Here is a 16,663-nt window from a genome sequence, read left to right as displayed (position 1 = left end):
AATTGGGGATGGGAGACTATGGTTAAAACATTGTAATGAAATCTAAGATAAAAATAATATTAAACACAATAACACCATGAACCAAATTCATAGGTTACCTGAAATAAACAGGAAAGAATGTTTCAAGCTTTATGGTTGGCAGACTATAATTTGTCCTTATAAGAGATTCACAGGAAATAGTTTACGGAGTTTGTTTTTAAGATGGGGTGTCTGGCAATATTGAAAGAGATTTGGTCTGAGATCCATAGCGAAAGCACTGCTATACAAGAGCTCCCCCTGAGTCCACAGTGAGGGAGACCACACAGAGAAACCAGCATTTGGTCCTCTCACCCAATGGCCACCCTAATAGGAAGCAGCTAAGTCACGGCTCCGGAGGGAGCTGATGGCAGCCATGCAGATTGATCCAGTGACGAGTGCGTCAATGTTTCCTTCCTGCTCAGTTTCCTTCAGTACATTTCCTGGTGCTGAGCTGGCTCAGAACTGGAAAATGTGGTTAAAAATGCCGAAGACGTCAGGGGACAAAGTCCCATCCTGCATCGCCTCCTCTTGCTACCTCTGAATCAGGGTTAACGTTAAACCTTGTCACCCCAGCTCCCGGGGTCAGTGCCTCATCGTGGCATGCCTACTCACTCCGATGCTGAGGTAAAACCACCCAAGCACTAGAATTCCCAGCCAAGAGTGGGCACCTAGTAACCCAGATCCAAACAGAGGGTAAACACCCAAGGTGGCAGGCCTGTGCTGGCAGCATCCTCCTCCCTGGGAGAAAGGACAGAACAGGAGCCAGGATGGCAAAGACACCCATTTTTTGATATGACCCACCACAAATATGACTAAAGGATAACACATACCAAAAACAGGGGGAAAAAAAATCACATTTAAACTGGCTTTATCACTGCCTTTTGAAATAGGATATTTATTTAAGTAATACTTCATTTTCTTCCAAGTAGTTCAGGGTATGAAACCTTCAGTTAAAGTTTCCTAGTGTTAGCAGGGCATTGCAAAATCAGCCCTCCGAGTCCAGAGGCCAAGGATTAAACACAGTCAAAAGGTTTTCTATAGCCTGAAGAAAGGGAAGCAGGCCCAAAATCAAGCGCAGAAATAAGTTTCTTTTTAGAAAATACTGAATGAAATGTAGATGAATAGTTTTTGACCTTGTGTTCTTAATCGTATTTACTGTTATTTCATGTGCATTGGTGTTTACCTATGTATGTCTGTGTAAGGGTGTTGAAGTCCCTGGAAACTCAAGTTACAGACAATTGTGAGCTGGGAATTGAACCTGGGTTCTCTGGAAGAAATCTTAACCATTGAGCTCTCTCTCCAGCTCCTGCTTTTGTGGTCTTAAATGATGACTTTAGAGAAACATCATTTTAGGGCATATTAAGAACTCACTTCCATGGAAAACTCCAAAGGAATCAGCATACCTATTTGTGTTTTAGTTGCAAAAAATATTTTACATAATCCTTCTACGAAATTCAGAAAACAAACGGAGCCTTAGGACACATGACTAAAAGATTGGTCTGTCGGCTAACAGCTGAAGGTAACCAAGAAGGGAAGGATTGTAAGAAAAAAGAAGAAGAAATGTTCAGAACAGGACAGGTCCCTAAGGGTGACAATCCACTCTAGTAATTAATATATTAGAAACAGAGCTGCAAAGACTAAAATGACCAAAAAAGGTACTAAGAAAAAGTTTAGGGGGTGGGAGACACGCCAGCTGACACAGTGTTTGCCTGGTTTAATACCCTAGCACCACAGAAACTGGATGTCATCCTTGACGACACAGTGAGTTGGAGGGCCACCTGGGATGTAGGAAACAATTGTTTCCCAAAATGAAAGGAAGAAGTGGAGACTTCATCCAGCACAGATGCGTATTCATCCTCAGGGAGGTGGGTGGGCAATCCAGCCTCTGACTTTAAATAATGAGCGCTGTCATTAGAAAGTGAACCTTCTCTCACAACTATGAGGAAGGGATTACAGGTGCCCTGTCCCTTATCGGAACCCCTGGGGCCAGAGGATTCAGTATCCGGAATTGTTTAGGAACTACAGAGGGAAGAAAGTTCACGAAGTGTTTATCCTGAACACCGGCCACAAGGAATGAGGCCTGCACACTCTGACCAGTGTCAACACTTTCTGCAGAACCCATCAATGTTCACGCTGCCCAGGGAACGGCTTCCCAAGCTCCTAGTTTGGGTTGGATTTAACCAACAGATGACTGTGCCCCGGACTTAGAAAATCAAAAGGAAAGAGAACAAAGCTTGGTTTTTAGAGCTCTTTGAATTCAGAATTGCAGATAACAGATAATGGACCTCTGTTATCATCATCATCATCATCATCATCATCATCATCATCATCATCATCTATTTTAGAGATAAGAAAATGAAGGCTCAGTGAGGCCTTGCCTGAGGACACACAGCCTTGCATAGCTCCACGTCCTCGCTTTTAACAGATCCCTGTCCTTCTACTCTCTGGTGAAGGGAAAAATTTGTACTTTTACATGTCCCTAATTTCTAGCACCAGGGCTTTTCTGAATGAACTTCAAGTGTATACAATCTTCAGTGGCATTAACATAAAGCTCCAAAGGGCCCTGTTAAACATGCAGAATCAGTCTTTAGTTTTCACTGATTGTTTAACTTATACAAAGACAGCAAGTTCCACTTTTGAAGAAACCCGGGCCTAGGAGAAAGGGGCTCCCTTGGCTTTCTGTCAGCACTGTTGGCCAGTATGGGTCTGTGGAATGTAGCTGCTTTCTACCACAGCTTGAAAGACTCTATATGGATCTTTGAGCTCTGGCTTACCTACCTCTCACCCTTCCAAAGCCTACCTCTTCTCCACTGCACTTTTCTCAGCCTGTGTTCTACCAATACGAATTTGTCTCCTCATTTATTTATTTATTTCCATGGGTATGAGTGTGTTTTGCCTGTACCATATTCCCGCCTTGTGCCTGAAGAAATCAGAGGGGCCCTTGGTTGGAGTCCCCTGAAATGAGTTACAGGTGGTTGTGAGCTGCCATGCCGGTTCTGGGAACCAAAATCCAGGTCTTCTGCAAGAGCAACATGTCCCCTTAACCACCATTCCACCAAGCCAGCTGTCCAGCCTCTGATACGAACTTTTCAATGCAATCTCTTTGAAGACATCATCCATCTATCCCCACAATTCAAGCATGTTGTCCCCCATCTTGTACACTCTGGGTTTTCCTTAATTCTCTACATCATGTCAGGGCACTTTGAGATTCCCAGAGAGTTCTCCATCCGGGATGGTACCTTTCCCTATTCTCCAGTGCTGGCGATGTTTCCTACTTGACTAAATCAAAATATCTGACCAGGGCCACGCTGCGTTCTGTTGTTGCTTCTGGGTTAACAGCCAGGTCTGCAACACAGAGACTAGAGGAAGGAAGAGGCTGGGAGGATCCTCCTTTGCCAAGTCAAGTTTCCATCGCTCGGCTTCCTTCACTGTAGACAGATCAGTTCGATGATGACACTATGATTTTCACACGGCTTTCCGCTTTTCACTGCAGTCTCTCTGGCCTATCACCTGTTAATAACTTCTCAGACTTGGCCACATCTTTTACCCCTTACCAAGTAGCCTTGTCAGCTTTTCTAGCTACCCGGGTTTATACAAGATAGCAAAAAATGGGAAGTGGATTTACGTCAATATTTTTATAATCCCTGGTGATCCACACCAGCCGAGACTGCAGTTTGAATACCTACAGTGATTTCAATGTGATTCTTTGTTTCTGAGACCTTCAAAATTCATCTCTAATGTGTTCCTCAACTCTGGCTTGAGGTTTTGGAACTCTAGAGCCTAGATTATGCTTTAAAATTTTTTTGCATGTGGGTCTCTTTTGTTTCAATCAATGTTGTCTGATTTTCTGTAAACTACAGCAGTTTTGAAGTGTTTTAAGTTGGTGACTTTGGAAAAAGGTAGAGTTGTGTAATCACAGGCACATTCCAGATAGAGAATGGTTTCAATCTCTTCCTGAGGAGTCTCTGCCTCTGTTATTAACTCCTCTCCAACTCCTGGCCCCAAGCAATCACCTGCTTGCTTTGTGCTCACTTCAGTTTCACCTTTGTGGAACTTCCTGTAAATGGGCTGATACACTACATGATGTCCTGGGACGGGACTTGGGAAAAGTGCATGGCGTCACGGATGTCAGCATCCTGTTTTATCTAGGAGTAGGGTTCTGCCACTGACCACTTCACTATTGCCAGTCTTCTCTACTGTGGATAAAGGACTATGTACAGAACTTACTGTGAATACATGAAATGGATGCTTTTCTTAACTGATTTTTCTATGTTGACCACGTACTGTGGGACCTGACTAACTTTACTTACTAGTTCTACTAGCTGAGAATTTTCCACACAGACAAGCACCTCAACTGCAAGTATAGTCTTACTTCTACTGAAGCATAGTTCTCTAGTTTAGAGAGAACTGCCATTAACCTTTGGGATGTTTTTTTTTCCTGTACACGTACATTCAAATAAACTGGAACCATAAAATTGATTTAATATATCATGCATGTTTTAACTAAAAAAAAATGAAGATGAGTTTTGTTTTTATTCACCACATCTTATTAACATCTACTGTTCCATTTTTTTTATCTGAACCTCACTTTCTACCTCAAGATATGAGGGCATCTTTTCCTTTGGTTTGTATTTTGAGAGAGCCTCTCTACTGTGTTCTCTACTGTGTGTAAGGTTTCCCACAGTAAGTTCTGTCGGATTATATTTCAGATATTGACATGATTTCTGCATTTCAAATGTCATTCCTTATGCTCTTTATCTCCATTTTTTGCAGCCACCTCTCATCTTACCCTGTTGGTCTCGCTTTATTATTTTTTTTTTCTCCAACTTTATGGTGCCTACATTTTACTGATTTGTAGTGAAGCCACCTTCTAAAGACTTGCTTAGAGTTTGTTCCTAAGGTATTTTCTTCAACTCTTTAAATTGGTTCTCTCTGGTTAGCTTTCATTTTACTCTAGGGCCCCAGAATCTGCTTTGACTGTTATCCAACACTATACCAGGATCCAGTCAGAGCCAGTGTCTGCCACTTTTGTTTTTCTGTTTGTGAAACACCGCGCGACTGCACAGAGACGCGGGGGATAAACTCAAGAGGCCAGACTTAACTCTGGTCTTTTGACTTCTAATCCAGTAATTGTTGCCCATAATTGTTTGTCAGACAAGAGTCTGTTTCCTGGCTTTGGAACTGGATCCTTTTCTCCTTCACAACAAAACGGCTTTGTTAACTCCACTGTTACCTTATGTTATTTTATTTTCTTCAACTAGAATTCGTTTTTTAAAAAAGATTTCCACACACACCCCTTTTTTTCCCCTATGTGTTGCTGACCCCACTAACTGAGCAAGGTCTCCATGGACTACTGAACATCTGGGACCCTGTGTTAAAGGCGGCTCATGCATTCAGCTTGATTTTAGAAAAGGGAGAAATAAGTAACTGGCATTGTTTTTGTAAGCATCTTTTGTTCTAAGTAATAACATTTCCTGATGATCAATGCGTATCTTTTCTGATGACAACAAGAAGACTAGACTTTGTCAAGTCCAAACATTTTCTCCTACCTGTCCACCTTTTCAGTCCTTTCCCTGCCCTAATTTTGGTTCTTGATACTTCCTCCCCGAATAGCTTAAGTTGGGAGCCAACTTTTAATTATTTTTTAAGATTACTCCCGCTGGGAAGCTTTTCTACTCTCACTGATTTTTCTCTGTGTCTCTGTCTCTGTCTCTGTCTCTGTCTCTGTCTCTCTCTCTCTCTCTCTCTCTCTCTCACACACACACACACACACACACACACACACACACAGCTAACCCATCAGCAAGCACATCAGCAAAGCTGGTTAAAATACACCTGGAAACCCAATCCTATCCCCCCCATCCACCACTTATTCAAGCAACTCCATCTATGGTCCTACCTAAAAACCTAGTTCATTCAGTTCACAGTCAAAAGGAGGGAGGAGGATGAGATGATATGAAAGAGGGGGACATTTTCACTTATCTGTGATATTTTATGTAAGGAAAATTGTGAAGCAACATAAAATACTAAAATGATGGTAACTGCTTGGGCATCCTAACTCACTTGCTTTTTCTGTTTTTTACTTCTGAGTAATTCCTGCCTAGCTAAGTAATACACAACTATATCCCTGACTCTTAGCAGGGAGAAACAGGTGGACAGCAAGGCTAAGCCAGACGGGGACACGCAAGGACTCTGTCCAAAAACAAGGAAACAAGAATACTTCTGAATTATGATGCTTAATTTAACTTGTTAATTAGATTAAGAAATACCTAGAGCTGGGTGGTGGTGGCACACACCTTTAATCCCAACACTCAGGAGGCAGAGGAATGTGGATCTCTTGTGAGTTTGAGGCTAGCCTGGTCTATAGAGCTAGTTCCAGGATAGCCAGGGCTACACAGAGAAATCCTGTCTTGAAAAACCAAAGATAGATAGATAGATAGATAGATAGATAGATAGATAGATAGATAGATAGATAGATAGATAGAGAAATAGAAATAACTTCAATTAGTAAAGCACACCTCAGCTGCTCATAAGGACATTGCTAAGCATCCTTAGAACAAAGAGGCTCTGGCCTAAAGAAGGCTTAATGCGCTGATGAATTTGAAATCTGAGTAGACCATTGGGACATGGGCCACTGTGGAAGGTAGGATGTGTTGGAAGAACTAGGTCACTGGGGAAGTAACCTTGGGGGCTGTATCTTACCCTGGCCATTTCCTGTTATTGATCTGCTATTTCCTGCCCCCCATAGAGAGAGAGGTTCCACTCTGTTCTACCTTCCACCTCTGAAACCATGAACTAATCTTCCCTTCTTTAAACTGTTTCCGTCAGATATTTGGTCACAGTAACAATTAGAATGACTAACGTACTCTAAGTTTTTTTTTGTGCTGAGGATAAAACTCTCTTGTGCTTTTCACTGAGCTAAGTCTCTAGCCCCCTGATTTATGTTTTCCTTCTGTAAAGGTAGGATGAGCATCAGTAACCTGTAAAACTGTAACATCTGTGATTTCAGAAGCCACAGAATATGCCAGGACCCAGAGGAAATATTATCCAAACCTCCATTTCCCTTTAATTTTCGCATGTAAAATAGCCATAAAGGGATAAAGCGTACTCGTGAAGTCAGCAAACACGTATTAAGCACGTTCTTTGCACTGGGCTGTCTTGCAGCAATACTCTTTTCCATCAATGTGTCGACGTAAAGGAAACATGCGTATTAAATTAGTTCTACAACTCGAATATAAGGTCTGAAGAGAGAGCAGAGGGACCAAGGGGAATGAAGGGCCATTCAACATGGAGGACATGAAGGCATTCTGAAGCTGATCTGGGCAGCCAGGAAGCAGACTCAGACGTCCCCACTTTTGTAAGGGACAACTTTCATAACATAGCATAGTCTAGTTACAGTTTCCATGGAAAAACCAGTCTGGTATCTTCAAGGGCAGCCCTTGATTCCCTTCCCATCCTTCAGCCACCCTACCTCAAGGCGTTTGGAGCTTCAGATCACTTTGCTAAGGTGTTCTTAGAAAGTCAACTCAAGGAGTTTTGAGCTATACTAACTTTCCAGATAAGAATCCGAAGCTCCAGAGAGGAGATTGGCAGGCAGACTTTGGCATGAAGACCAATGAGACCTTGAGCACGACCAGCTTTAGAGAAGAGGCCCAGGGTCGAACTGCTCTGTTTGATAACTGTGAGTTTGAATAAACACTCAGTTACAAAAGCACAAGACTACAGAAACTAGTAGTCTGCGCAGAGGCCATTTTTCTAAAACATCATCAACTTTCAGCAGGGCTGCAAGGACACTGTCATTGGCTTTGGTTGTCAGATATCCATTTTTCATTCTGCACTTTTATTCCTTAAATGTAAGCCTATTTTCAGACTGGAGTCAGAAGTAACTGTAATATAAAATGTCTACTGTTTGCCGAATAACCTACTTCCCGAGGTCTTGGGAAGACTCAGTCACCGTCTACTGATCTTGCTGCATCTTAGGTAAGGTGGAGAGTGCAGGTGTGGCACTCTAGGAGAGTTCTGTTGTTGTTTTGTTTTTTTGTTTTTTGAGACAGGGTTTCTCCGTAACAGCTTTAGCTGTCCCAGAACTCACTTTGTAGACCAGGCTGGCCTCAAACTCAGAGATCCATCTGTTTCTGCCTCCTTAGTGCTGAGATCAAAGGTGTGTACCACCAACACCCAGCAAGAGTCTTAATGTGAAATTATACAACCAAGTGCTGTGATAGAGGAAATGGGGGAGGGGGGAACGGGGATAAAGGAAGCACATTTGAAATCATTTGGTTCCAAAGATAAAAGTAATTGACTCCTCCAAAGAAATCACAAACATATGATATCCTGAGTAGCTGCAGACAACTCACATGATGCCCTGAGTCCTTGAGTTAATCATCCAGATGGAAAAATGAGGGTACTCATTGAGATGATCTTGCAGGCATGTCCATCTTCTTCTTCCTCTTCCTTTCCTTCTTTTCTTCTTTTTCATCATCATCATCATAATCATCATCATTATTGTGTGATATTATATATATATATGTGTGTATATGTACACACATATATATATGGACTTGACTCAGATGTGCGACAGTATGCATACACAAGTCAGAGGACAGACAACCTTAGGGGATCAGTTTCTCCTTACTCCTTGGCATGGATTTAAGGGATTGAACTTAGGTCACCAAGTTTGAGATGGTGGTGTCTTTATCCACTGAGCTATCCTACACAACAACTTTTTGACATTGGGACAATAGATTCTCATGTACAAAGCCCATGCTTGAGACCTGTGCAAGTGATTACAAAAGTTTCTTATAATAACAACATAGCATTTTAAGGTTGTGTATGATTTTTGTTAGCCCGCATGTAGGCTGTGGTTTGGACAGGCCTGCCAGGGGCTGTTCTACTTTGAATATGTTATAATAGGTGATAAATCTCCTACAAACACTGTTCTCAGGTTCTCACTGCTCAAGTGACTTTTTAAAAATGAGATAAACTGTTGGCACAGTCTTTCTTTGGAAACATATAAAAGAGTAGAAACCAGCATGCATCTGGATACACATGTAGGCATATTTAATTCTAATTCCTGTCCATGCTAAGGAAGCACCAGCTCTTGGTCAAGAATGGGGAGCCTAATTTCATGTAAGGCCTCAGCCAAGTTCCCCATAGACAATCATTAGAGTTTAAACATCAACATGAACAAATCCTTTCTTCAGTGGCCTGGAAGGGCAGTGCTGGATAGCGGTGACTGAGCTCAGCTCTCCCTTGCTACACAACATCCCTGACCAAAGGGGAAAGGAAGCTTTACTGAAGTTTTGTTTTGTTTTGGGAATGAGGGGGCAGCTTTGGCATATTGAGAGGAGAGCTGCTTGAAGCCAAATATCGTATGTTCAAATAAAATTATTCCAAGGGATTTGGTGAAACAAGGGCAGATTCGGCTCCTTGGCTAATAATATGTTGCAAATAGAAAGGAGGGCCAGGAAAGCATTCCAGTGGTGAGGACCCCACTGCCACCACCTGCCTCAGTGACATACTATATTACACACTCTTGGCTGCTAGACTGGTAATTTGGTATCACCGTGCATAGAAATGCCAGCTAATATCAGGACACACCTGCCTATGTTTGCAGCAGCTCCCTTTCCTGAAGGAACAGCTAAGACCTTCCCCCCACTGTATCAAAACAACACAGAGCAAACCTAAGTTAACTCCTTCATTCTTTTCCAGGAAAAAAATATACAGTGTGTTAAATTCAATATGGGTGGAATGAACTTCCGTGCAAGGATTAATCAGCACGTATGTAAGCCTTCTTAAGGGCAGCAGCTACCCAGGCAATGTCAAAGCCATCCTGATGCCTTAATGCCAAGGTCAACCTACATCTGCCATGCTATTTACGACAAGGACATAGTCTACATTCTCTTTGAATGTAGTACCACGCACACCATCACCCATAGAGGGGCAATCTATGGCACGACCAGTGAATTCTTCCTTTATTAACATTTGGAGCAAATCACCTACCCAGAGAACAAAGCTGGGTCTGAAGAGGAGCAGAAATCTACCACATACTTAAATACACCCACAAATATATTAGTCTTATTTTATTCCATGTATTATTAATAGATTCAGGTTTATTTAAAATTAGGAAAGAAAATTGTCAGAATTTACAAATAGTCAAAAAGATAACTCCCCTTCACTAAGAGAAAATGTAAGATGGACTTCTGATTTATGATTCCCCTTTAAAGAGAGCTCAAAAGAATGCAAGAGGTCGGATGTGTCCTGTAGTGCCTGGATAACACCAAGAACCTGACAAAAAATAGTCAGTGTCAAAAGCAGCCACATCCATGCACCCCAAATGAGCCATTAATATTACAACAAGTTCAAAGTCAGTCTTTGGGTGTTTTAGTGCCATCTTAAGGCATCCAGTGACCATTTTTTTCCTTTCTAAACTGTATTCTTGAAAATGGCCACATTTATCCGACCTTCACAAAGGTAAGGATGTGTGTGATGAAGTCACAGTTGGAGCTGACAGAAGAGGAAGTCACACAGCCCATGCAGTGTTGAGACAGGACACAAAGAGGTGCTGGCACGTGGTGTGTAAAGTAGAGATTAATCTGCAGCAGAATCAGATACAGGGAAGGCAGACATCCATGGCCAGCTCTCAGTTTTCCTCAGGGCTTTGGGAAAATTAATCCCAACATCAGTTTACTGACATACTCATACTAACATCTGAGCTGTACTCAGAGAGCCAAACAGACTTGATCTGAGAAAAAATATACTGAATAACAGTCACAGAGTTTTAGGAGCCGACCCAAATTCAAGTATGAATTGTGCTCTCTAAAAACTCAGTGGAGAAACACTAAAACATTCACATCCAAAAACAGTGTTTTTAATTTTTAAAAAACTAATTTCAAAGCTAATTTTGCCTATTCAAACAAAAGTCCAGGCACTGAGTGTTCTATGGTGGGCAGTTTATCAAAGCACCCCCAAAAGAAAAGGGGGCAGTGAGTATGGGATTTGGGGAGTGTGGCAGAGGGAATATTCAGAAGTTTGGTTAAAAGCCAAAATATAAATGAAGAAGCCACTACTCATCCTCTGTGGTGATCTGAGCCATACTTTTCTCTCTCCCTTTCTGGAATTAGGTACAAGAAGTCGAGAGCAGAGTTCCCTGTCTTCCTAACGACTTCCCTAACCTTGTGGGCAAGATCACTTTGGACCCCAACTTCTTGGTTAATATAGGGTTGTTTTACCTTAACACTCCACCTAGAGCGAAGAAGGGCTTTGTGGGTGAGCTCCGGGGCAGACCTCAGGCCACCATAGTCTACGGGAGCAGATCCCCACCTTGGCCCCACAGCCACCTGGCAGGTATTCACTTCTCCCCACCCCTCTTCCTGCCACAGCCGTCTAGCTGCCAGACATGTACGAATTGTGCTCTTGAGAGTTAAAGGGGGGAAAAAAAATCCTTCCTCCCAGCGCTTTTCCTGACGGCCCCAGCCAAAGGGCCGCCTGTTGCCACCTGTCAGTCGTGAGGATTAATTACCTGAGCTGAGGCTGGGAGCGGCACATTCTTCCTGGGGCCTCACCCGCAGATGCTGACATCCAGCAGGTGGGCTGTCTACTCACTACCTACTGTGAAGACCAGCCAGTGGGTCCACCCGGCCTGGCAGGTGGGGGGGACAGGGGATACTGGATACTCATCCTGCAGTAGCAGTTCCCGGAGAGAGGAGCATGCCCTGGGACTTGCCAGGAGGTCAAAGCCAAATCTGTGGCAGCCTGGGTCACCTACCAATGGGGAGACAGCTCTGCCTTCCTGACTAGAGAGAAGCATATTGGCACCATCCTCGGGCAGGGGCTGGGGTGAAGCTTGCCAGCCTCCTACTTGCCTCAGGATATGAGTTTGGAAAGCCAGTTAAGGAAGATTTGACACACTAGATTGGTAATTTTGCAACCCTGTCCCCTGGGCAGATTGAAAGGGCCTCCATTCAGTCTCAACTGTCAAAGTCACCCACGTTAACAGAACCTAGCCAAGAATACAGGCACCTCCTCAAAGCTGACCCTGAGAGGCCTTCGCCTTCAGGTGCTCAACACAGAGTAGTTTGTTTCCACATCTTTCCCCAAAGCCACACTCACCGGGGGTGGAAGGCTAGAGAGAAGTGAACGCTGTGTGTGCTCAGTGTGATGGGAGTTAAAGGTTTTTACACACTTAGTAACTTGTGGAGCTGAGAGGAAACCTCAGGTAGACTGTCTCCTCAGTTCTGGTCAAACATTTGCGAACGGCTTCCCTCAGGAAAACATTCCCCAGAATGAGAGGAGACACGGGTATCATCTACAAAGTCAGGTTCTTCCCCTCTGGGGTAGGGAGGAGTAGAGACAGCACTCCTCACCTCCACTGGGCACATTCAGCTTAATTCCCTGAAGACTGAGAGGCCCAGAGAAAACCCCACACAAGGAATAAGTTAGAATTTAGAACCCATGACTTCTCATTTGCAACCCTATAATCATTTCAAGCGAAACACACCTGTAACTCTCCCAGAGACGTTACCTGGCCCTCCAGGGTTGAGGGGCAGATAAGAAAGCTTTATGGAAATAAAAACATATAGGCCCCCCCCTCTCTCTCTCCATCTCCCAACCTCTCCTTCTATCCCCCCATCTCTCTCAATTACACTATTTCTCTTCCACACATAAACAGCCATCCACCCAGGATAACAGTTCTGAACCTATAGGTCACAACACCTTTGAGGAGCACATTATCAGAGAGACTGCATATCAGATACTACAACTTATAACATAGCAAAATTACAGTTATGAAGTAGCAATGAAATAATCTTATGGTTGGGGTCACCATAACATGAGGCACTGTATTAAAGGGTCCCAGCATTAGGAAGGTTGAGAACCACTATTCTAGGGGATTGCTTTGTCCTTAGCCATTATTTGCCCTTAGGTGGAGAAAGTCCTTCCTCTCCCTCAGAGTGACTCAAGGTTCCCAGTAGTGTCTAATGCCCCGAGCTACCTCCAATAACACCCAAACCTTTTGCCCCTTCTCTTGCCTCAGCCTGACCTTCGTTTATCAGGGAAGCCACCTTTCCTCATTAAGTTCTTCCTGGGACTCAGGGCATTCACTGCCACAGGGCTCTGTCTTTTCCCTACTCCATGACAAAGCCTCACGTTTGAAGCTGGGGCCGTCCTTCCCTGTCCCCCTATGATGCTATAGTGGAACTCACTGCCCATGCTTATACAGGCATACTCACTCTTTTCTAAAAGTGCCTCATGGTAAACTGTTCCTCAATCTCCAGTTCCTAATGAGAGCAATCTCCTTCTGAATGAGAACATGTTAAAAGCCATCTGGTGTTGGAGGATCTATAGCTGTCTTCCTGTGGAACGGCCCAGGCACTTCTGACAAAACGCCACCACACTCAACAGCACCTTTTTTTTTTCCTTGCAAAAATGACGCTTTTTTGGCATCCCATCCATAAACCTACTCTAAAAAGAACCCGGTAGCGGCCATTTGCCGGTGTCTGTGGGGTGGTCTTTTTTATTAGAAAGCTAAATAAATCTGTTAGGTAAGATTCAATAGATTATTACCAGGAATCTGGAAGTTAATGGCATGTAACTGATGTCCACAGAAGGTGCCATCACTCATCACGGTATGTTAACAGTTTATAGATCATTTCAACATCTTGTTTATTTTTCTCTCTGCAGTAGAGGTTTAAATAGATACTTTGCTTACAGTAACATAAAGGTAGAAATCCAGATTTGAATCCAGATTGTATACTGCATAAGCACATTACACAATGCCTCCATGTTCATTTATAGAGACCTCGCTGTGTTCAAGTTACTGTACCCCCAGCTATTGTGAGAATACATGGAGATCAATTCTCTCCCCTCCATTTGGGAAAAAAAATCAACATGTTTTTGCTTATTTCTGACATACAGCAGAAATAAAACATAAACATAATTTAGGATTAGACACAATACAGTAGAATTCTAATCCCACAGTGGTGTCATGATTCACAATCCAAGAAGGCTATTGAGAAAATGTGAGAAGCTGTTAACATTCCTCGTGGATGTAGCTCTGTGAAACTGCAACAAATACCTCTGAACCCCAAGTGTGTGAGCTCATCCTTCCACCCTCACCCTCATTGTCTCTTCCTAGCCCTCAGCTGTTTTTAGTAAATCCATAATATTCTTTGCCTATTCAGGTGAAAATTGGATTAACTCCTACAAGTGTTTAGTTGTTGCTAATTTCAGGTTTTCATTCATATACTGATTTTGGAATAGACATGTATATTTGAGGATTGCTTCATGAACGTTAAAAAAATTAAGATCCATACCTTTCAATGAACGGCAACAGTTATCTCTCTCACCTAGGGTCACAAGACAGACTGGACAACTGGAGACACGTTTGGTGTGCAGAAAACCCACAGCTAACACTTACTGACCGATGGTGCAGTTTTGAGAAGCATTCATAGTTTAAGAGGCTCCAGCTGCCTCTGACATACGTGGGCTTCCTCTCATTTGCCCATGAGGTGAACGACTCTGAACTTCAAAGAAATTGTCCAGACTTTCAAAAACTAAGTTCCAGCTGCAAGGACCTGATGCTGGGCCACCCAAGACACAGTATAGGATGTCACCCTGTGTAACTTCAGCCAGGTGATATAATGCAGAGCGGAATGTGAGTCTTCTCTCAGATAGAGATAACACTGTCACTTACAGTCACCTGTGAGTGTGACAGGAGAATGATCCTTGCCATCCTGACCACACAGTGCTTGGCTTAGGATAAGCCCTAAGAGGAAGCACTGTTAATGCCAGGCAGTCCCCTGACATCGTTTCTGCCACCTCAGAAAACAGCACAATTATGTGACACTAAACATTTTGAAACCCAATTCCTAGAGATTCATTTTGACTTAGGTCTACTCAGTATCCTGATTAGGGTGATAAGTTCATGGGGTGAGTCAGAACATAAAAAACGTAGAGAAAGAAAGGAAAAAACAGTAGTCCAGGCAAAGCACCACGGGTGTAAAGAGCCTAGCTCAATCTCACGTCATGTACAAGGCACTGTGTTTGTCTTTTTCTTTTTTTTTTTTTAAGGCTGAGCGAAGAAGATCCTCGACTTAATGCTTCTGTGTGGATACTTGCAGTGAATCCTCCCACACTGTCCTTCAGAAAGCCAGACTACCAAAGAGTTTTAAATACCCCCATGAAAGCATCCCAGCAGTAGTTGTGGAGAATTACCATTAATCGGAGATTTTTGTCCTTCATTCTTTCCCTCAAAGAAACAGACACCAAGGTGTAAATAACCAGGGTTTAAAGAGGCGGGTGAGAGCCGCAATTGGATTACAAGACGTAAACAGAGACCAGGCCTGTTGATCTTCAATTTGCCTTCAAGTGCTGAGTGTAGGAAACAAACCATAAAGTCCCTTTGACTACGGCTGTCCCCAGGTTTCTGACTGAGCAGTGGAAATAGACACTTCTGTGGACATTATACTATCAAACAGGCAAAAACGCTGAGTTCCTTTATTTCCATAAGGACAGGAAGCTAGCATGCTCAACTACCAAGACCCTATGGTTACTGCCGCCAAAGAGAGAAGGTGTAACCTACTAAATTAGATCAGGTTGGCTGGCCAATTGCTTGAAGCCAGCTCTAGAGCTTTCACTCTTTTTAAACAAAGTCCCAGGAACTAAGACGATGTTGAGGCATCTACTTCCATGGCTGCTAATTAGCACTATGTGAACCTGTATTATGTAAGCATCTGAGGGGTGGGGGTTGGGGGGGAGCAGGGGAAGACTTTCACAAACACCGGCCTTTGCCTGCAACACCTCTTACCAGCTTATCATAACATTACTTCCTATTCCTTTCCAGTTCACCTAAGATGGAGACAAGCTTCATCTTGCCCACTTTGCCTGCATTCTTTATAAACAGCCTATTCCAGTTAGCTCCAGCAGGGAAAAGCCCAGCGCCGCTGTCTCGACTGTACCATGGAGTTAAAGTCTACTTACTGAAATACTACAGAAAGACTAAGAAAAGCAATAAAGTAAGCCGGGAAACAGCAGCTACCCCATGCCGAGAAACTCAGGGACATCAAGTGGGCCATGATCATATGTGGCTGTCATCCTAGCTCTCTGAGAGTCTACGGCTGGAGGATTGCTTATGATCCGCTTGGGGAACATAGCAGGGCCCTAATTTGGAAGGGAATATGGAAAGAAAGGAGAAAAGGGAAAAGATATAAAGGAGAGGAGGAAAGAAAGGGAAGAAGAAGGAAACATAAGAAGCTTGTAGATAACCAAGAAGAGGAAGAGGAAGGAAGGAGCCATGGAGGCCTAGGAGGCTGTGAGGAAGGAGCGCATCACTCAGCTTGAGTTCAAGTCCCATGCTCACTCGTGTTGATCTGAAGATGGGAAGAGAGAGGACAAATGGCCTTCTACTTAGAGTTGTTAACTGAGATGGGAGTATACACTGCATGCCTTATACGAATGTTATTTATATGCAATCTGTAGTTGGCTTGACTTTTGAAATTTTATTTGTCTCGTCTAGCAAACACTAGCTTGTACAGAGAGAAATTATCTTATATTCTTATTACCTGTACTGAAAATTGAAATGTATGGAACTCCATAAACCCATCATTTGTGTTCAACACTTAATAATACCTTACCAATATTATTACCT

The 16,663-nt window shown here is 43.1% G+C and overlaps 1 protein-coding gene across 9 annotated transcripts in view; it reads right to left on the bottom strand.

Annotated features, from left to right (window-relative positions):
• The window catches only part of Tp63 (tumor protein p63), a 199,589-nt gene that overhangs the window by 31,285 nt on the left and 151,641 nt on the right, over window positions 1–16,663 (bottom strand). The gene's annotated exons all lie outside the window — the stretch shown is intronic.

This window comes from Peromyscus maniculatus, chromosome 12, assembly GCF_049852395.1.
Source record: "Peromyscus maniculatus bairdii isolate BWxNUB_F1_BW_parent chromosome 12, HU_Pman_BW_mat_3.1, whole genome shotgun sequence".
NCBI lineage: Eukaryota > Metazoa > Chordata > Mammalia > Rodentia > Cricetidae > Peromyscus > Peromyscus maniculatus.
The sequence above is the reverse complement of the archived record's forward strand: the minus strand, read 5'-3'. Positions and strand labels throughout refer to the sequence as shown.